The sequence below is a fragment of the Lagenorhynchus albirostris genome, chromosome 12 (genome assembly GCF_949774975.1).
Source record: "Lagenorhynchus albirostris chromosome 12, mLagAlb1.1, whole genome shotgun sequence".
In the NCBI taxonomy this organism is placed as follows: Eukaryota; Metazoa; Chordata; class Mammalia; order Artiodactyla; family Delphinidae; genus Lagenorhynchus; species Lagenorhynchus albirostris.
Window position 1 is genome coordinate 47,097,695 of NC_083106.1, and position 22,586 is coordinate 47,120,280.

Sequence of the window (22,586 nt, forward strand, 5' to 3'; positions counted from 1 at the left end):
CCAGTTAGAATGTAAAAGAAAGTGACTGGCCATCTTATGACAAGAGAGACTCCCTTGTTAGACTCCTGCAAGCGTTCCGGTAGGAGATCTGTTAGAAGATAACTATATGAAATTAGAAATGTTTCCACCTAGACGCTCAAGGTTACTAAGCCCCATTCCCATACACTTGGACCACACCAGAAGATAATCCAGGCCTCCTCTGGGGAGCCAGGCAAAGAATCAAAGACCATCTTCAATTACCACTACCCTTCCCACCCTCCCTGTGGTCTGGTTGGGATATGGCCTCTCTTCCTCTGTAGATCCAATCCTTTCCAACAGGCCCAGCTCACCCAGTAATGACCCTGACACACTGAGAGCACCCATCAGAGGTCCATGGACCTGGGCTCTAAAACCTTGTTCATGACAATGCCTGTTTATTCAGCCTTGTCTCCACCTTTTTAAGAGGGAAGGGGGCTGGAGAGACACATACCAAAAGGCCCCACCAAGAGGAGCAACTGTCCAGTTTGGACAAAATTTTACAAGAGAGCTAGTGTGAAAGTAGTGCCAGAATCCCAGCTTCAGAAGTTGGGTGTGGTCTCTTCCAGAGGAAGGTTTAACACCACTTGCCCCTACCCCCTCCTGATCTCAGGCTGGATATGGTACGGAGGGTCCTTCCCTTCCCACATGAGATTTTCCAAGGACCATCTCCTGCTGGCTTATGGCATGCCGTGGACCCAATATACCCTAAATCTATTGGCTATGATCTAGACATCATGGATTTTATTTTATTATTATTATTTTTAATTTATTTATTTTTGGCTGCGTTGGGTCTTTGTTGCCGCGCACAGGCTTTCTCTAGTTGCAGCGAGCAGGGGCTACTCTTCATTGCGGTGCGTGGGCTCCTCATTGCAGTGGCTTCACTTGTTGAGGAGCACGGGCTCTAGGCACGTGGGCTCAGTAGTTGTGGCTTGAGGGCTCTAGAGCGCAGGCTCAGTAGTTGTGGTGCACGGGCTTAGTTGCTCCGCGGTATATGGGGTCTTCCTGGACCAGGGATCGAACCTGTGTCTTCTGCATTGACAGGCGGATTCTTAACCACTGCACCACGGGAAGTCCTGTGGGTTTTAAAATATGTAGTTCTTTCTATTAGAACTTGATGGCATGAGATGTCAGAAGCAAGAGTTTCACAGTAAACCAGGTGTCAGGGTACAGAGAGGTTAGCCCTGGGACCAGTTTCCCAGGGGTCTCCTGCTTTCAAAGTTAAGTTTTTGGAGAATCATTTTTACAAGTCCCAAGAGGCTCACCAGTAGCTAGAACAGTAGGTGTGGGCAGATGGGAGCAGAAAGCCTCCAACCCTCCCAGCCCTGGCGGGAAGATTCTCCTAGATACCACCTCTGTGGCAAGAATTCTTCAAAAGGAAGGAAGAAGAGCAGAGAAGAGGAGGAAGAGAAAAGGGAAAATTATAGTAGCAAAGAAAGAAAAAAGTTTTTTAAGTTTTATTTTTAGTTTCTTCTGTTGACAAATAATAAGTGCCCAATGCAAAAAGTTCGGAAAATTAGAAAAGATAAAAAACAAAGATAACCTATAATCTGCTAACTTGGAGAAAATCACTGTTAACATTTTTAAGTATGTATTTGCATACTTTTCTTTCTATGAAAATTTACCTATGTAGATAAATTTTAAAATAATGGAAAATACATGTATAAGCATACATATATATAGATAGATATACACACACATGCATGCATACTAATTTGTTGTTCAGTTTTTTCTCTTAACACTTTATTGTGAAAATCTTTCTACATAAATAAATGGCATCATCTTCATTTTTATGGCTGTGTAGTGTTCTATTACATAGCATAGTTTACACACCAAATCCCTTATTAACAGACTTTTCTCAATTTTTCACTATGATAAAGAGTGTTCCAGTTACTTGCATCACAGGTATATCTTTGCAAACTTGTTCCATTCTTTCCCAGAAGTAGAATTGCTGGGTCAAAGGTATATATATATATATTTTTTTTTTTTTCTTAACATCTTTATTGGAGTATAATTGCTTTACAGTGTTGTGTTGCTTTCTGCTGTATAACAAAGTGAATCAGCTATACGTATACATATATCCCCATATCCCCTCCCTCTTGCATCTCCCTCCCACCCTCCCTATCCCACCCCCCTAGGTGGTCACAAAGCACCGAGCTGATCTCCCTGTGCTGTGCAGCTGCTTCCCACTAGCTATCTATTTTATGTTTGGTAGTGTATATATGTCCATGCCACTCTCTCACTTCGTCCCAGCTTACCCTTCCCCCTCCCCGTGTCCTTAAATGAAGTATGTCAGAAAGAGAAAAACAAATACCGTATGCTAACACATATATATGGAATCTGAAAACAAAAACAAAAAATGGTTCTGAAGAACCTAGGGGTAGGACAGGAATAGAGACGCAGATGTAGAGAATGGACTTAAGGTATATGCTTTTTAAAGGGCTTTTCATAAATGTTACTAAGTTGTCCTCTGGAAATGATATACCAATTAACACTCCCACTAGCAGTGTAGGTATCCATTTCCCTACATTCTTTTATGTCTTTGGCCAACTAGGTAGTTGAGAAAACTATATCTTTGCATTGCTTTGGTTACAGGTAGTGTTAAATCTCTTTCGTGTTTACTGGCCATTTGTGGGGGGGGGAAATGCATTTCCTTTTCATGTGTTTTTAATTAAAGTGTTCATCTTTACTTTCTTGTTGATTTGTCAGCACTCTATATTAAGGATTCTTACCCTTGCTATATGTGTTGCTGTTAACATTTAAGAGAAGATTAAAACTGAAATGTAATTATAAAGCAAGAAAATATTTTAACTAGTAAAATTAAAAATGAGGAAAATGTTACTTTAAAAGCAAGAGAATAAGAAATTAAGCTGAGACAAAATAAAGCCCAGATAGAAATAGGAAAATTTAAGGTGAAAGAAATACAAAAAGAAGCAGTACCAGTCAAATCAAAGAGAATTTCTAGAACAATGCCTATATTCTAGTTTCTATATTAAAAGCTTTCCATAAGAAGACAGAACTGGGGGCGTAGAGGACAATATGACTTATCTCTGGAAGGCTAGGGACAGTGTCACGGTTCTTTAATCGAGGTCTGTGTAGACACCAGCACAGTAGATCAAAATGGAGAACAGCATCCAAATCTTTCACAGTACTCTATATACTTGTTCAGACCATTAGCTAATCCTCCTAGGAGGCCAAATCCATTTAAATACACATTTAAGAAGGGCAACAGGTAAAAAGGTAGGCAAGGAAAGAATTACAAAAACAGGATGAAGTCTTGATGGGAGCAGGTTAATCTGTCATTTTAATTGCATTGTCTCTTCCTTTTGTCCACTAGTTAGATCAAGAAGCTTTTAGAGTTACAGATGCTAAAAAGTGACTCCTCTTGAAGAAACCATAAACAATGAGATGCCTCACACCACCTACTCCAGATTTTATGTAAGACAAATTGAATCTCACATGGAATTGCACGTGGTTTTTCTGAGAGTACATGACACTTTATCTTTAAGATAAAGTGGTTTTAAGAGTGGTTTTTAAGAGTGGGTTTTCTGAGAGTACATGACACTTTATCTTTAAAAAGGAGGAAGGTACGCTTCCATGTCCATTTAGTCTTCAAACACGTAGAATGCGTCAGATCAGTTTTACTATATCCCCACTTTACATATGAGAACACTAAGGACCAGAAAAGATAAATGATTTGCCCCATCAAGGTGCTCTCAACAGTGTGCACTGTGGAGCTGGAATCAGAAACAACCTACACCAGTGCTGTCCAGTAGAAATATAATGTGAGCCACATATGCTGTTTTAAATTCTCTAGTAGATACCTAAAAAAGTTAAAAGAAATATGTGAAATTAACTTTAATATTTTATTTAGCACAATACATTTAGACTATTAACATCTTAACATGTAGTTAATATAAAACTCAATTAGATGTTTTACATTTCTTTTTTTAATGCTAAATCTTTGAAATCCAGTATGTCTTTTACCTTTACAGCACATTTTTTTTTTTTTTTGCGGTACACGGGCCTTTCACTGTTGTGGCCTCTCCCTCTGCGGAGCATAGGATCCCGAGGCGCAGGCTCAGCGGCCATGGCTCACGGGCCCAGCCGCTCCGCGGCATGGGGGATCTTCCCGGACCGGGGCACCAACCCGCGTCCCCTGCATCGGCAGGCGGACTCTCAACCACTGCGCCACCAGGGAAGCCCTTACAGCACATTTAAATTTGCCCTAGCCACGTTTCAAATACTCAAGTACATTTCAAGTACTTAATAGCCATGTGTGGCTAGTAGTTACCACACTGGACAGCCTGGTTCTAGACCAGTGGTTCTCAAGGTCTGGTACCCAGACCAGGAGCATCAGCATCACCTGGGAACTGTTAGAAGTGCACATTCTTGGGCTCCATTCCAAATCTACTGAATCAGACCCTCTGGGGGGTGGAGGCCACCAATCTGTGTTTTAACAAGTCCCTTCTGGTAATTCTGATACAAGCTAAGGTTTGAGAATCATTGCTCTAGACAATTGCCTCTTCATCCCAATCCAAATAAACCTAGGACAGCCACGGCAGCCTAGTACTGACGAAGAGGAGCCCATTCTCTTGAGATAAACAATTCTTGGCTAGATAAAGTTGGCATTCTCTTATATGGAAATCTTCTAGTCCTAGTTGTGGTTCCATTTCTTGGGACTATGGAATGAATCATCAACACATAATTTAAACAAGATTTCATTTAACATTTTATTTAAGGAAGAAAAAATTGCCAGTAACCACCCTAGACAATCACCTTGAGTTTAGTTATTAATTTCTCTTGTCCTCAGTTTCCTCACCCATAAAACGGGGATTAATAAATGTTAGCAACTTTAAAATGTACTGTGTACATAGCACAGGGAACTCTACTCAATACTCTGTAACAACCTATATGGGAATAAAATCTAAAAAAAAGTGGATATATGTATATGTATAACTGGTGTGCTTTGCTGTACAACAGAAACTAACACAACATTGTAAATCAACTATACTCCAAAAAGATTAATTAACAAAAAACTAATACTACACAGATTTCTCAAGGGGAAAGTTTCTATATAAATATCTCTTAGCTAAAAAAAAAAAAGTACTGTGTACCAAAAAGAAAAAAGGCAACAAAAGTGACTGCTATTTTAAAACTACAGTTAAAAAATCAGTGGGCAGGAAAGGTAATATAGATTTTGAGCATAGAAGCAGAAGCCAATCCACTTATATTTCTCAGAACATTAGATTTTGCTGAGGGAGCAAGGTAGGGTTCTTGCCAAAATCATCAAGGAGAATGAATCCGAGTATGCCTTAAAGTGGAACTTTCAGTAAACAGGAATTACCTATAAAGAAAATCAGGAAGCTGACTTTTTTTTTGTTTTTTTTTTAATGAAGTTACATCCTGCCATAGAAAAGCTGAATAGGAAATAAAGACTGATGCGCTCTCAACTGTATACTAAACCAGCTATTATTTCCATCAAGGAAAATCTGAGCAAAAGCTCAGATTTAGAGAAGGGAAAACAACATGGGAAGGCTGAATGTCATGAGAAACCAAAGACAACCAACGGCTACAATTAAACATGATTTTGGAAAAACCTATGCAAATAAACCTCTACTCTGTGATTGCAGATTTCTCAGTCGCCGCCTGCCCTCTCCACCCCTACCCCCATTTCCGTAATACTTCCTGCAGAGTTTTGCTTGTAGATATATATACTCCGCACTCTTCGGTTTGACCAGAGAAAAGAATTTCATCACCCTAACACTTTTCCAGTTTATTCTCCCACCTTCAAATGAAAAGACACTAGAAAGGCAAGATAGCCCTTTCTCGAGGCAGGTTCCCATGGTTTTGAGGGAATGGCAGATGCCTTTCTGCAGTGGCGGCTGCAATCTTCCGCAAAGCAGAAACTGCAGCTCACACCCTCTTCTTTCCTCACCTTAACCCACTATCCCAAGTCCACATAAACCTTAAAAACACACACACACAACTCCTGCAATCTCGCATTCCCCTCACACCTTACACCGCTAGCAAGCCAGGATGCCCGACGTTACAGAAGCGCTCCACCCACTCGGTGGCCCCACCCATCGCCACCCCGCCCCCGCCCCCAAACGCCCGAGGGGCCCGTTGATAGGGCAGCGAAGCCTGCCACTCTCGCGGTGTGGCCCGCCCCCTCCTCGCTCCCCGCTGGGGCTGGAGGGGCTGGAGCATCAACGCGAGTAGCTGCGAGCAGCCGCGGCAGCGGCTGCGCGTAGTTGCAGTTGCGCCATCTGTCAGGAGCGGAGCCGGCGGGGAGGGGGCTGCCGCGGGAGAGGAGGAGGGGTCGCCGCGAGCCGAAGGCCGTCGAGACCCGACCGCCGACCGGCCGCGGGAGCAGAGGAGAGGCTGCACTCGGAGCCGCGCGTCCACCGCCGTCCGGGCGCGCGGCGCTTCAAGCCGAGCACCGAGGGCTTCCCAGGCTCACACAAAGCCGCCGCCCGCGCCTGGGAGGGATCCGGCCGCCGGGCCGGGGACACCCGGCGCCGCCCCCTGGGCACTCTCAGAAGGCCCACCGGCTCCCGGGCCCGCCGAGGAACCACCGGAGCCGCTTCGGCCGCGCCGGAGGAGGGCGGGGAGAGGACCATGTGAATGGGCTCCGGAGCCTGAGCGCAGCGCAGGTAAGCGGCCGGGGCTGCGCCGCGGGGCTGCGGGGATGCTGCGGAGACGCCGGCCGCCGGCGCCCCCGCGCAGCGCCGCCCCCGCCGCGGGGCCCAGCGCTGCAGTCTCTGGGCCACCGCCGTCTCCCGGGCGCCCCGCTGGGCTGCCGGGGAGTTGGTCCCGCTCGGAGTCTTCCTGTGGTCGCGCTGGAGGACACCTCTGCGGGGTGCGGCCCCGAGGTAGCTCAGGCATGGGGGGCGCATTTCCTCGCGGGCGCCGGCTGTGAATAGGAATTGGCTTCGGGGCTAGGCTGGCCCAGACTCCGCCCCCGCCCTCTTTTCGGGGCCCCCCGCGGGGACCCGGGCTGTGTGTGTTGTTTTAATGTCAGGGATGATGTAATCACTTAATAATTGAAGCCCAGTGCTGCTTCCCTCCCCACCCCACTCCACCCCTGCCCCACTCCTCCACCTCTCGGCCTCCTCCCCTTGCGGCCGTCGCCTTCCCCATCGCATCCTCCTGCCTATTTCTGGCACGTCCCTTGCACTTCCCCCATCCTCCCCTCCACTCTTCCTGTGCCACCACCCACCCGTCCCCAGTCCCCCGTGCTGGAGCCGTAGCTCCTCTTCCTCTGACCCCCACATTCCTCCTGCTCCCTTAGGCTCCTTTCTCCTCCCTTCCCTGCTCGCTGGATTTCCTCTCGACTTCCTTAGATCGATGACTGTTTTTGTTTGGTCGCCTCCCCTCTCTTATCTGCGCCCACAGGCGGAGGGGACTGAGCCAGAAAGAGGCCACCGAGCTTGGGCCCAGGCAGAGATTTGCTGAGACTGAGTGAGAAGAGGGATAATAAAATCACCCTTCTTGCCCCTCCTCCCCCCAATAAATCACACAGACTCGCCGGCTGTGTGTGTGTGTGTGTGTGTGTGTGTGTGTGTGTGTGTGTGTGTGTGTGTGACACAAAGAGCCCTTTCAGTGCACAGAGAGGAGACGCACAAAGTACCCAAGGATGGGCGCGATGCTTCTTGTTTCTCTTCCCTGGGGCTTCCCTTTTTCTCAGATAAAGCAGTTGATCTTCTCTCTGAGAGTCTTTCCTGCCACATTTACCAAAAAATAAAAGGCCCCAGATGCAGGGTGGCAGGTGCTGGCATTTTGCTGTATTCATGGACCGGTAGTGTTGACTGGCAGCTGCAGTATTTCTTAGATTTAAGGGGGAAATGATTTCAGCTGTCTGAAGAGTTGCTTTACTTTCAAGGTAGCACCCTCCCCCACCCAGTTTCAACCCCCTCTCATCGTAGGGGGTAGGATAAATTGGTATGGGGGAAGAAGACTTTTGTTTCTGAAAGAGAGTTAAATTGATGTTTGCTAGGAGTGAGGCAGCCTAACTTGCTTCTTCTCTCAAGTCTAAGGAGTACTGAAGTCTTTTGAAATGAAGTCTTGTCTGCCTAGTAATTGTTTTACCCTTATATTTAAACAAGCTCCTGGGGACATTGCTAACACAGCACTAAATTGGTATTTGGAAGACCACTGGAGACTGTGTCTCTTCCCTGCTTCAGGGTAGCCTTCAGACGCCCACATCCTTCCTCTCACCACCAAGTTGACTGTAATACTTTCCACCCTTTGTGCTCTTTCTCCCGAGTCCCTGCCCCATGGGTACTGTGCTTTCAGATGAAGGGACTCACAGATTTTTGGAGGAAGTGGTTTTGGTAACTATCTCAGGTTTTGGAGGCACTTAGCTATGATCGAAGGATGTAGAGAATCTTTTGACTGATCTCTTAAACCATCTACTGATGTTCCTCTTAAAGAGGAAATATAAATGTAAATCTGGGGGCTTAATGTTCCATTTTGTAAGCCAGTGACTATTACATCCTTAATCAATAATGTCAAAACTTAGGTTGAACCCATTGATTCCTAAGAGCATGGCTCTTTGACTATTATAAGTAATAGAACTGTCTCATGTTCTTCAAGAATTTTATTAGAAAAGAGTTGTTATGGTTCATTAAACATTTACTTCTGCACTTTCTAAGGACATCCATCTTGGAACTTTTTATATTAAAAAAAAAGCAAAAGGATTAATGAGCGTACTGTAAAAAAAAAAAAAAACAATGGTTGGTTTGTTTGATGCCAGACCCGGGAAAGAAAGTCAGTGCACAATAAACTTGCGCTCTGTTGACCGAGTTCAAGAGAATGATGAGGTTGAATGTGAACAAACGCATACTCTGCTTTCTGCAGTTTTATTCTATGCTTTCTCCTGGGTCTGGAATCTCCAACCCCACCTGATTTGCTTGGGTCCCGTTAAACCTAGAGCCTAGCTGAAAAGTCTTCTACGCTGGGATGCTTTCTCCATCTTTTCACCTTCAAACAAATCACCATGCGTCCAATTTTGTTTTCATACCTCAGCAGCTGGCACATGTCTATTTCCAGCATTAGTGTGAGCAACACATTGGAAGAAGGAACCTGGTCTTATTTATCTTGTTTCAACAAGTGTGAGCTAGGTCTTTGGTATGTGCTAAGCACCTGGATTAATTAGGCTACTGTTAACAGCTGTAACAAATAGGCCTGCAAAAATATAATGCCTCAAAAGCAATAGACGTTTATTATTCCTCATGTAATAATTCAAAATGGGTATTTCTGATCAGTGGGTGGCTTTCTTCCATGCAGTGATTCTGGACCCCAAGTTCTCCCATCCCATAGCACTCCATTGTAACCTGCTTTCAGCTGGCAGAAGGACAAAAGAGGGAATAGAGGGGATGTACGGACTTTTTAAATGCCTAGGCCTGGAAATGACACCCATCACTTCTACTTACATACTTTACTTGAGGGCTAGTTATATGGCCACATTTAACTGCAAGGGAGCCTGGGAAATATAGTTAAGCCATGTGACCAGAAAAAAGTTCAAGAAGAAATGTATTTTGGGCCAGCAGCTTTGCCATATACTGCCTCTCAACAAGGCACAGTCGTTGCCCTCAAGGAGTTTGTAGGCTGATGAGAATTAAATGGTAACCTAGAGCCTGTACCCATCATTGTCTTGTACCTTTGATTTTATAAGTTCTGACCTTCTCATTTTAAACCTGTTTCCCAAAACCTTGCTTTTTGTCGGTTCTAGTGGCCAGTTCCCACCCAGTAATTTCCTGTAATACAGTGACCTGATGGTTCCTGTGCTGACTTTGATGTGGCTCTCCAGTAGCACCTTTGTTGGCCAAGATTTTTATCTGCTGATTTTATAGACTCCCCAAGTGGCTAAGCGGGTCTTTAGAAATCACAGTCATACCTTCTCTAATTGGAAGAGAAAATTAAACAGACTCAAGAGGAGAAATTTCTTGCCCCAGGCCATGTTCATGGGAAGGGAGCCTCATCTGCCCAGCTCTTCAGTCCCCCCTGGGTCCCCTCCATCCCGCAGATACCCTGAGTTGGTGACTGTGAGCCCTGCATCTTCCGTGGAGTTAAGTGAGCTCCCAGACCTCCAGGAGCGGGGTGAACTGCTAGTGTTCTGGATAATCCGTGTTCTCCACAGGCCTTCCCAGGAGCAATTCTGTCTGTACTAGTCATCATACTTAGTTATGCACATGTTTTTGCTATAAACAGTTTATTATATTCATCTGTTCTGCAAACATTGGCCAGTATGTTATTGTGTGCAAGGCACTGGGAGATAGGATTATGAAAATGAATACTTCTGCTGTGTTCTCTCTGTTCAGCTTAGTCTGCTAGAGGAGATAAAAATAATACATAATAACTACTTTTATTGAGTATTTACTATGTGTCAAGCACTGTTTAAGCTCTAATCTTAGCAATAATGGTATGAACACCTGAAACTAATATAAATTGTAAATCAACTATACTTCAATTAAAAACAATAATGATATTAAGTAGTTTCACTTATAATCCCCATTTTACAGATGAGCATTTGAAGCAGGGGAGGTTAAATAACTAACTCAAGATCATACATGGCTAGTAAGTGGTAGAGTCAGGATTCAGGCCCAGTTAGTTTGGTTTCAAAGCCCTTGCTCTTAGCCATGAGGCAATATGCAAAATACTACCTATGGATATAATGATGATATTGATTAAAATGTGTTACATGCCATAAAGGGGGGTGGCGTAAATGCTTTGGCAATTGATACTTTTGGTTGTTGGGAAATATAACTTTATGTTTAAATAAAAAATAAAATGTCCATTTCTACCACCATGCTTTCCATTTTAGACCCTCATTTATTGCTCACCTAGGAAATAAAAAAATAAATTAAAAAATGGGAAAACAAAGCATGTTGATACTGGAAATACTTTTACTCTGTGTGATTCTTTATTTTCAGCTGGGTCCTTGTGTGTCCCACAGATAGGTCTGTAAGAATTTGTGAATCATCCTACATATTTACTCATCCAGCAACATTCATTCATTGTATCTACTGCTTGCCAGACATTGAACTAGATGCTTCAGAGACAAAGAGTTATAATCCTGGCCCAAGGAACTGCACGAGGAAGTCTCTGACCACTGTGATAACTGCCGTGATTCTAGGGGTCCGCAAGAGAGCATGAACTCCACAGAGAGGTGGGAAAATGGGGTGGCGTGACAGAGAAGGCCAGAGGAGGAATTGGCCAGTTGAGTGTTGTGGGAAGGCCCCAGAAGGAGCAGCCCAGAAAGCAGGTGCACAGACTTTTTAGGAAACTGCAAGTCGTTCAGGGTGGGTGAGGGTGGTAGAGAGATGGACAGAGGGAGAAGATGGGGCTGGTGGAAGAGTACTTAAATGTCAGGAATGCCATTTAAGAGTTGTAAGTAGAGGTGCCGCTTTGGTCTGATCTTGTTTTATAAAGATCCATCTGGCCACACTGTGGGCTGATGGGCAGAGGTGGTCAAGACAGATGCAGGGAAGGTAGTTGTGGAAACTCAGATGAGCCATAGATGAGGTGCTGCACGGAAGTGGGGATGGAGCCAAAGAGACAGAATAAGAGAGGGTGAGAGAGCATATTGTGTGAGGGGAGAGGCAGAGGGGGGTCCTTGGGAAGTAGGTGGAGAAAGACATGCAGACAAGCAATGCAGTAAAAGCAGCAGGGAGTGGGTGTTTAAATGATGACTTTATCACGGACACTTTGGACTTTCCAGTCAAAGTATCTTGTAGGCAGTTGAATAGTAAGGGACTTAGAGATCATGTAGTCCAGCACGTCCATTTTACTTATGAGGAAAAATGAGGCCCCGAGTGGCTAAGTGCCAAGGTGGCAGTCACCACTTAAAGCCAGGTTTCAACCCTTTCAGCCCAGGTGAGGGCTGTGGTCAGGAGCATGGACTCGGGGTGTGGTCCTGGTCTGACCCCTTCCAGCTGTGTGAGCTGGACCCAGTTACCTAAGCTCTCTGTGCCTCCCTTTCTTCACCTTTATAATGGAGTTACAGTTCCTACCTCAAAGGTTTGCTGTGCGGAGTCCATAATTAATACATGTAAAGTGCTCAGAATAGTACCCCACACATAGAAAAGCTGTGTGTTTGCTGCTGTGGTTCATGTGTGTATATATGTAGATACATACATATACACGTAACGTGTACATCTGACACATATATCCCTTAGGGAAGAGAGGGTAAAAATGTATTCTGGGGCTTCCCTGGTGGCACAGTGGTTGAGAGTCCGCCTGCCGATGCAGGGGACACGGGTTCGTGCCCCGGTCCGGGAGGATCCCGCATGCCGTGGAGCGGCTGGGCCCGTGAGCCATGGCCGCTGAGCCTGCGCGTCCGGAGCCCGTGCTCCGCAACGGGAGAGGCCACAGCGGTGAGAGGCCCGCGTACCGCGAAAATAAAAAAATGTATTCTGTGCAGAAAAGGACATTTTGAATATTTTAGAAAGAGATGTGGGTGATTGTCAGTTCTGAATCAAGAAATTATTGGAAAACATAGGAAATTAGTTGAAATAATATGATGGAAAATAGCATTTTTAGCAAGTCTTCTTAAGAAATGCAGAACCTTTTTTATTCTTCAATAGAAAACATAAAAGTACTTTGAAGTTAGCCCTATAAAAGGATATCTTTGTTTTAGTCAGATAACCAGAGTTTTAACCTATTTTCAATGTGCATCCCTTGAGTTTGACTTCAGAATGTCATCGTGACTTTCTGAAGGTAGAATAAACCGCAGAATAGGAAAAAGCCCCGTGAGTTACGAGTTTCATGCACTTGGTTCCTATGAAAAAAAGGTGATTTGGGTTATTTAGAGGAAAGTAATTTTTTTCCGTGTTTCTAGTTGAGCAAATCTAATTTTTGGCTACTAAAACACATGAGAAGCCTGAACGGTATTATCCAAATGGACGTGGGTGACATGTAGTTCAGACAACTTCGGAGTAAGTGGCTCTCTGGACTTGATTAGAACACAGTAATCCTGGAAGGATATAAATTGAACTGGATTTATGGTCTAATAAAAACGTGGGAAGAAAAGATAATGCTAACTGACTCATGAAAGTTTAACAACATTTGTAAGGCCCTGAGTTGGAGAGCTCTCGTTTGGATGAGAGCGTTTTCCCTCTCATCTCAGCCTGCTTCCAGAATGACCTGCGTCGTGTCTTGCTCAGGCTGTGAAGCAGACTGGAGTCCTGTTGCTGGGTCTTCTTTGGATGCAGAGATCATCACCTGTTGTGCCTCTGTCCACCCGTGACCTTAGGCAGCACCCGTTGGTTTGAGCAAATGAGTACTGAGCACCCATTAACTGTGTTTGGGGGAGAAAAAAAATAAGGTGTGGGAAAGTCTTAGCCCATTGCTGATTTGAATTCAGAAGGCCTTTCCTGAGGACTACTTATTTCTGACCTGTATTGCCCTCTGTGATAGTGTAAAAAAGCACTTAGCACCCCACAGCCACTCACCTCTCCCTAAATATACCAGAAAAATAATCATAGCTACCTTTGTTATTGAATCCCAGAGGCCTTAAGTGCTTTACATACCGTAATTTACTTAGTTATAACAACTCGATGAGGCAGGGTCAAATGGGAAGATCGAGGCTCAGAAAGGTAAAGTAACTTGCCCATTGTCACACGGCTAATTACTAGTGAAGCCAGGTGTGTCTGGTTCCCAAACTTGCACCTGCTTTTGCTCCAAAGCTGTGGTTCTTCGTTCCCTGCGTACTCTCAAGCCTCCTTGCCTTTGCATTGCAGTTACTTCTGTGTTAGGTTTTGGGGGATACAAAGGCGCCTTTGCCCCCAGGGAAGCCCCACTCCTTCTGTGGCTCCACTCAAGACTTACCTTCTGGGAAGCCCCCCTTTGGTCCTGTCTCTGGGCTCCCATGGCACTTGGTTACTGCCTCATCATCACCCTCATCGCAGCCTGACTTCTAAGGCAGAGTGGAGTCATCTGGGTCGGACAGTGGGAAGACACTGGTCTTTTTCCTTGACTTGGGAGCTCTTTCAAGTCAGGGGCTGTGTCTTATTCGTGGTTGATTTGCCAGCTGAACACCCAGCATTATTCCATGAGGTACTGTTGTTATTATTCCCATTTGATAGATGGGGAAACTGAGGCCTAGAGGTGAAGTGATTTGGTCAGGGTCACACAACTAGTAAGCAGAGCTGGGGTCTGAACCCAGACAGTCTGGCTCCAGAATCAATGCTCTTAACACTAAATTTGTTCCAACTCTCAAACAAGATTATAAACCGCAGGCTAGAGGCGGTGCCCTCCGCCTCCCAGCCCAGTACCTCACAGTCCACGCACAGTAAAGATCACCCTCTTGTTTCTACCATCCACTCTGGCAGAAAGACAAACAGGATATGTCTAACCAGGCCTTATCTCATGATACAGAAAGAGCTTTGGGGCCGTGGTTGCATGACTGTCCTCTGAGGGTCTTAGAGAATGCATAGTCCCAGGCCCAGTTCTGACTCAGGAGGTATGGGGTGGCCAGGGTTGAACACTGACATCTTTCCTGTATATGAGAATGGCCCTGAGGATGGAGCCATCGGGGAGGCAGCTTCTGAAAGACGAGGCATGAAGAAGCACAGTGACTCAGCCACAGTGGGGGGAGCTGGCTGTTGAAGTGGCAAAAAACCACCCATCAGCCAGAGCCAGAGGGAACTAAGCCCGGGGGAGGCTGGGGTCAGAAATCCGTCACAGAAAGACCTCTTACCTTGTATTTTTAAGATTTCTAAGTACCTGCTCCTTTTGAATGTGCTGGTGGGATTTCATCTGATGAATTCAAACACTTTCATTTTCTTCAGAGCTTCCATCTTGGAGGTACCCAAAAATAGTAAGCTTTTCAAGGAGTTGTATAAGGATTCCATCTGCTTTATACTGAAAAGTAGGGCTTTAATGGAAAATTAAAAATGAGTCAGATTGCCTTTACCGCAACAAAGCCCAGGGCACTTTTCCCAATCCTTTCTTCTTTTAATCCCCAGAAAAAGTTACTGAATCTGTATTTCTGTGAAATTCTGCCCAATTGAAATTCTACTGAATAGGCAAATAAACACCAACGAGTTCCTTCATTTCCACACATTGTAGTATCTGTTTGGAAGCAGTAACAATATCAAATGTTGTCACTTGTAAAATTTGACTTTTATTTCAATTTGAACTGTATTCCAGAAATTGTGTGATACACAATTCCCGTAGCTAGGCATATGCATGCAAGGATATTTGAAAATCACTGATTTCTGTTAAAGGTTTCTCTTGTTTGCTCTCAGAGTTTGGAGGGGTTCACCTTTTTATTGTCTGACCTCCTAGAGATACAAATAGCCCCTCATCATTTTCAGTTACAGGAGCTGAGTTGTTAATGAACTCTCACACTCTGTCATTCTGTACCTTTTATCACCATCTCCTGCTTGAAAATGCCAGTTCTGTAGCTGTACTTTGTGTGTGCCTTTGCCTGATCGATATTCTCGTGATACGTTGTGTCCTTCAGGCTCTCCTGTGGTTTGCAAATAATGATTCCAGTTGCTTCACTCCTACGCTTTCTAGCTTGAGTTGAGGAGGTGGTTGATCCATGTCAAAACTCATGTGCTGGCTGATGTAAATACTGGTTCTTTTGCCTTGTCCCCTAACAACCCAGTGAATGGGAGAAAGGCCAAATCCTTTAGCCTGGCATTCAACGCCTTCCCCCATCTCCATTTTCTGAGGCATTCCTGGCTCACCTCATTCACCATCACGCTAACACTTGATTCTCCAGATGTCAACATAGTATCTCATTAGTATGGAATACGTGTTCTGGCCTTTGCTCTCCTTTCCTGGACTCCCCAGCCCTTCCTTTCCCCGGGAACCCTATCCATTTCTCAAGGCCCAGCTGGAATCCCAGCCCTGGGCAGCTTCCCCTCGTCTCATTCTCTTGCATTGAACCTGTGTGCCTCTCAGTTGCCTCCTAAGAAATGATGCCTTGTGTTGTTAGTTAAATCCTGATATGAGGAATCCAAGGAGCAGAGAATTTTTGTGAGTTGCCCAAGGTCATACATGCAGTTCCTCATTTAGTTTAGACTAGAAGCCAGGTCTCCTGGAAATCTGTGTATGTGGGTCCTGCCTTCTCAACAGACCATTGGCCTCATATGTGCAAAAATGTTGGGGTTTTTTGTCCCCCTGTAGCTTGTAGCACACTGTCATTCATGGTGTAGATACTCAGCAGGTATTTATTTAGATAGGCCCTGGGGGCAGAGTGCTGGAATATGTAGCTGGTTTCCTCACCATCTGTGAGGCTAGGCTGGCATCTCCTTGGACATGGAGCTTCTGTAGTTTCTGACGGCACTAGATTCACTCTCTATGGACCCATGTGATGTAGGTACGGGGACTGTCCTATACTGTCTTCAGAACCACCATTGTCTTCTGAGAATGGTATGTGTTTAAAGATCTTTTATCCATAATCTTGAGCTTTTTGTTAAAAATTTAAGGTGGTCGGGGCAACAGTTACTTCTTTTGCCCTCAGTCATCAGGTTTTCATCAATAAGATTTTCACCAAAAACAACAGAAAGTTACCGATAGTGCACAATGATGTCCAAGACCAGGGAGAAATGCAGAATGTTTCAAAATCTGGAAGAAACTGGAAAAATACAACAGTGAGTTATAGAAGAGGGAAAAGTGGCAGAATGGACCACTGGTGTTGTGCCTGAAGGTCTGTGGAGCCTGGGGAAACGGAAGGAGGCAGGCTCACCTACTGTGCACCTACCCATGGCTGGACCTCTCACAGTAGCATTTAGCTGAGTCCCTCAGCCACATGGAACCCAGCTGTAGCTGTGAGGGTGCCTTCCTTTCCATGCATTCATTTTGTTCATTTGGCACATCTGGAGAATCTCCTCAGCTGAGACTTAAGGTCCTACAGAGTAATGATTTAACACTAGAACCCAACCACAGCCTCTGTATATCCTTCCACAGAGTGATTGACAATAAACCTTATAATATGTTTTCCATGGTTGCGGGGAGGGACTACTTGAGTCATTTCTGTAACAAAAGACTCAACAGCACACAGGCAGTGTTTGTCAGCCCCTCATTAAGAGTCTTCTCAGCTCCCTGTGGAAAGCTCTCTGTGATTCCTCATGAATGGCTTTGCCTGCCTAATCCTCACCTGGATGCCAGGTTTAATGTATCCGAGGGATGGAGAGCATTAAAAACACCTTCTGTAGATATTGGCCAACTGCTAACAGCAGAGAGGGGGAAGGGGTGGACCTTATGCTTCACTGTTGCTTGAAAAGCCATTATGGTCTTTGGAAAGCGGTAGTGAACTTTTTTCCTTCCTTCCCCACGCGCTGTCTATGATTTCAGCGCTTTCCCCGCCCGTCTCCCCACTGCCACAAGCACCACCTTCAATGTGGGAGATCACGTGCCACTAACAAGATGCACTCTCCCCTTGGCCAGCGTATAATATCACCACTTCGCGTATTTATCCAACTTGTTCGTGTTCAGTCACTTTGGTACGTCAGTGTCAATACTGTGCATTTTCAGTAGCAAGCTTCTAGAAGGCTGAAAGTGCACCTCATTTAATTTGCTTTGTGCCGTGAAACACTGCACTGAACTGTGGATTTATTAAATGCTTGTAGATCTTGATTCTAAGCTTCCAAGTTGGGAGGTCTTAAAAGTGTTCTCGGTACTTCTGGCATGAGATGCATCTCGAGTAAATTTTCCTCTTGTGGATAACACATCAGGTCCTCTGCATTGGTGGATCCTCAGAGTCATGGGATAGAATTCAGAGTTTGGTTGCACATGATGTTTTAGGTTCCACCTTATGTTTCCCCTCCTTGGTTGAAAATGCAATGATCCCAGCTTCTAATTCTGTCAGCAGGTTAGGGCCAAAGCACAGATAATATGCCATACCACACCCTTCTGTTCATAGAAGTGCGGTTGACCATATAATTCCCTGTGTCTTATGGTTATTATTTCAACAGATTCTTGACTTCAGACTGCTGAGACTTGGAGGTAGTTCTCTAAGGGGCCAAGGATTGCTCACTGAAGGCCGGTGAGGTATGGCTGGGAAGAACCTATAAGGACTACCATGTCCTGAGCAGAGCCACATGCCTCTGTGGGTGCCAGTAGCTCCTGGGAAGTTCTGGTTAGTTTATACCTAAGGGTATAACAAGGAGGATTGGCGTTTGGAAAACTTTCTCTGATTGTACCTCAGTCCAACTATGCCATACGGAGAAGAGTCCAGTGTGGCAAAGTGTTGAGAGTCCCCAGTCTAGGGGGCTCAAGGGGAGCCCCAGTGCCGTCCCTGATCTCACATCCCTGGCTTGTGACAGAGGTTCTGTCTCCAGGGGATGAAATATGCCAGCCTCCACTGCCACAACAATGCGCCCACGCATTTGAGGTACAGCACTGTCACTGTGGGAGGAGTCTTGCTCGTACTCCCCACCAGGACACTCAGCTGGGCTCTTGGTGCCTCCTGGATGAGCTAGAACATGCAGAAATGATCCACTAAAGAGGGTGATGTTGGTGAGGCTGGAGAGAGAGGTGTAATGGATGGAAGGGGATCAACAAAGAGTCGGTGGGGGACACGACCTGATACCTGATCATGTCAGGTATAGAAGGAGCCCTTGTATTAGTTTCCTGTGGGTGCTGTAACAAATGACTATGAACTGGGTGGCTTCAAACAACAGGAAATGTCCTCTCACAGTTCTGGAGGCCAGAAGTCTTGAGGTTCAGGTGTCAGCTCAGGAAGACTCTGTTCCCTGCCTCTTTCCAGCAACCCTTGTTTTTCCTGGGCTTGTAAACCCATCAGTACAGTTTCTGCCTTCATCTTCACACAACATTATCCTCTGTGTGTCTTTACATGGCCTTCTCTTATAAGGACACTTGTCACTGGATTTAGGTCCCACCCTAATCGAAGATGATCTCATCTCAAAATCCTTAATTACATCTGCAAAGACCCTTTTTCCATATAAGGTCACATTCCCAAGCTCCAGATGGACATACTTTGGGGGGCTACCATTCAACCCACTGTAGCCCTCAAAAGGATAAAAATTAGCAGTAACTCGGAGGGAGAAAGAACAGATGAGGAAGGTATTTGTAGGTTTGAATGACTACTAAAGGGTAGGCACAGTACTTTACATGTGTGATTTTAAACTGTCGCTTCAAGATAGGTGAAGATGACAGTGAAATTTTTATGTGAAAAGCAGTTCAAAGACGTGGAGTGTCCTGAAAGTTTTCAGTAAAATTGGAGGCTGAGCCATCATCTGAGGTTGGAAGATTTGGGGGTGGGAGGGAGACTTGGAGAATATAGAAAAAGCCCAAACAGCCAGGATAATATAGGATAATGTGTTAATAGATGGATAAAAAGTATTACAGAGAAATAGTGAGGCTCCTATGGAATTTGTAAGTATTTTTAATGGGTCCCTTTAGCCCAGTTTTGTGACTTTGCTTGGTAGTACTTGTCACTTTGGAATGGAAAATCTGACCTTGTGGTGAGAGTTGGTTTGAATAGTCAAATGAAGAAGATGTTCTAAGAGATAAAGCATCAGTTGAATTAGCTGAAAGTAGGGTTCACGCTGGATAGGGGAGTGAGCTGGAATTGGGATGACGGATAAGGCAAGGAAGGGCCTGAGCTTTTAGGGATGTGACGGGTGAATACACTCATCATCTACGGAGGAGGAGAGGCAAAGGCGAGAAGGCCCTGGGAAGAAGAAACCCAGGAGGTGGAGAGTTCTAAACGATGCTGAACAGGGTGGCTTCCTGTTGAATGGATCCACTCAACAGTAGAATAGAGATCAAGGACAATAATTCTTATATAAAGAATTCAAGAAAATGGAAGCCATAGTTCCCTTTTTGCCCTTGGTTCAAATTATGTATAAATGGTGTCTTCTAGAAAAATGACATGTCAGTATGTTGCACTTTTTAAAAATCCTGGATGAGTGTTCTGGGACCTCTGAGAACTTGCATTATGACCAGCTGGTTCAGTGGGGATAATACTTTGAACTAGTATTCAATTTACTTTCCCTTCCTTCTAATTCTTGTTGCCCTGTTAGTCTCCCCCATTGAGGCAGAGGATTCCATTACTTCGGGGGAAGGACAGAGTATGGCCTAAGACAAAGAAGACATTGTTCAGCTTTTGACTTCCAAAACAGGACCTTGAGGCATGTTTGGAGACCAGAGTTAGCCCAGGCCTTCATTTAAGAGAGGCAGGCTTTGTTAGAAGCAAAGTGATTTGCGGATTCCGAGAAGCCAGATCTCAGAAGACGTGGCGTATATTGTACAGTCAGCCACGCAGGATGGGGAGGCTGCAGGAAGGAGGAAGTGCCTTCCTGGGTTGGAGGATGGAGTTTGTAGAGATTTGGAGGAGGCTAGAGATAAAAAATGAATGGGTCACTGAGATGCCACACTCCAGGTGGGCGGAGGAGAATCTGCCCGGCCCCCATCTGGTTATCTGGAAGGAAGCCACATTGGAGTGGACCCTGCGTTGGGGCATATTTAGGCAGAAACAGCCCTGAGGTGATATGCCTTCCCCTCATTTCCCAAAGCTTACATGTGATGTAAGAGAAATCCCAACAATCCTGCAGGCCCCCTAGGACAAATGTGGAGGTGCTGCGGGAGCTGGGCGGGAGAGTCCCCGGGTCAGGTTGAAGAGGGCACAGAATGAATTGGGCCAGGCTGAAGACTGGCTGCAGGTTTCCACCAATCACATCAGCAGAACCAGGCTAGCACCCAAAACAAAGGGATGAGACATCCCAGGGAGACCAGTGAGGGCTTAGAGGGCAGTGCCTGGACCAGGTCCTCGCCCCATCATGTGGTGGTCTTTAATCTTCCCCCTTGGGGAAGGAGGGAGAGGAAAAGGAACACAGCCCTTTTGAAAAGGAACACAGCCCTGAGAGGCAGTCTGAGATGAGCTCAATTTGACTAATTGCCCTGAAGCAACGAAAATTTTAAATCTGAAGAGCAAGTTATCTTGAAGTAGCGAGATTGTTTTTTCTACCATCAGCAGAAATGCAGTGGTCATGATCAAGTTGAATTCAACTATGGAGAAATGTATGCAGCTGAGTAGGAAGTATACGTTTCAAACCTTCTACGTTGCATTTGAGCTGTATTTTAACAGGATGATGATGGTGATGGTGATGGTGGCAAATTTGCTTACTTGTATTCCTATAATATGCTTTTTCCTTTGGGTAAATTGTGGCTTAGCCTACCTGTATTAGGTTCATTTTGGGCAAGAAGTGGGAAGATCTGTCCTCTCAAGGAGCAGAGTTGTCCACCAGATATTCCAAAGTGCAGTGGGGAACTTGGGCTTCCCATTGTTTAGTTGGCGGCACTTCCTCCCCGTGTCCTGGAAGGAAGGACCTCGGTTGCCATGGAGTCTCAGGTCAATGGAAAGTATTAGCATTTCAGGCCTTTCTCTAATGAACTTAACTGGGATGCTGGAGACTCGAAGGTAATTCTTACGGGGTGTGATCCTTTAGTTCCATATTTTAAAGGTATCAGGGTGAATACTAGAAATTACAGTCTCTGACAGACTATAAGGGGAGAAGCAATTCATTTTTATTCAATCCTCATGTACTAAATAAAGCATGAGTTTATGAAGGGATTCATTTCCAAGTATAATTCATAAGTAGTTACCAGAACACTCAAATGAGAGAGGGGGAAAAAAACCAGTTAGCTCTTTTTGAATACATTTTGTCTCCGACAGTCATACGAGGATGATGTTGCATTTAAGAGGATGTTTTAAAACCTGCTGTTTCTTGAAATGCCTAGTAATTTTGGAAGGGAAGTCTTCCGTTTTGCTTTAAAAAGCATACGTTTGGTGGGGCGGAGTCAGGTGGAAAGTTGCCTGTTGGGATACTGCTTTTTGTATTTTCCTACTAGAAAATTACGGCGACACTTTGAACACATCTTCTCAAAACATAAATACATCTCATATTTTCTCTCATCTCTTGGGGGAGCCAAGAGAGCGAGGGATGGGGACCATAACGTTTTTTGAAAGGAATCACTAAAATAATTTAAATTATGGAACTTAAAAAAAAGCACTGATTTATTAACTGATATCATTTTCATAATATTTTTGACCTATGAAATAGTTTTATTCACAATCTTCTCAAAAATAAAATTCCTAAAACTTAAAAACATGTCCCTATACATTAGAGCAAAAAAAATCTTTTTATACTGGTTATCTAAACAAGAAAAAGAACATAAGATGATAATTATTCTTGGTACATATTCACTCACTTTAGCCAGTTTTTCAGCCATATGTCTTTAATACTCATGTCAGTGTTATTTTTTTTTTGTCAGTGTTATTTTATAAAGAATGAATTGTTTTTAATTCTCATAGAGTTGCCTGCAATTTCCTTCAAAGTTGTGTTTTATAGTTAATATTTGAAACTATTACTGTCTTCAATTCGCATTTATGTATACATCACAATATTTTTAACTGAGAAAATAACTCTTTCTACAGATGCACATAAGCTCAGAGCGAATTCTGCTAAATGGAGGCTTTTCTCAAAATAACTTTTTTTTCCACACCGAAATGTGTGAACATTTTAGCCCAAGTATTTTCACAACTCTTTTACCCCCATTCAGGATTCTTATCTTCAATAAATAATTTT

At 44.6% G+C, this 22,586-nt stretch overlaps 1 protein-coding gene across 4 annotated transcripts in view; it reads left to right on the forward strand.

The window, feature by feature from the left end:
- Positions 1-6,236: 6,236 nt before the first annotated feature.
- Positions 6,237-22,586, forward strand: part of FYN (FYN proto-oncogene, Src family tyrosine kinase) — a 209,545-nt gene continuing 193,195 nt past the window's right edge. For all 4 annotated transcript variants that reach the window (XM_060168328.1, XM_060168327.1, XM_060168326.1 and 1 more), the window contains exon 1: positions 6,237-6,671. The gene's annotated coding sequence lies outside the window, so the exon portion shown is untranslated. The remainder of the gene's footprint in view (positions 6,672-22,586) is intronic.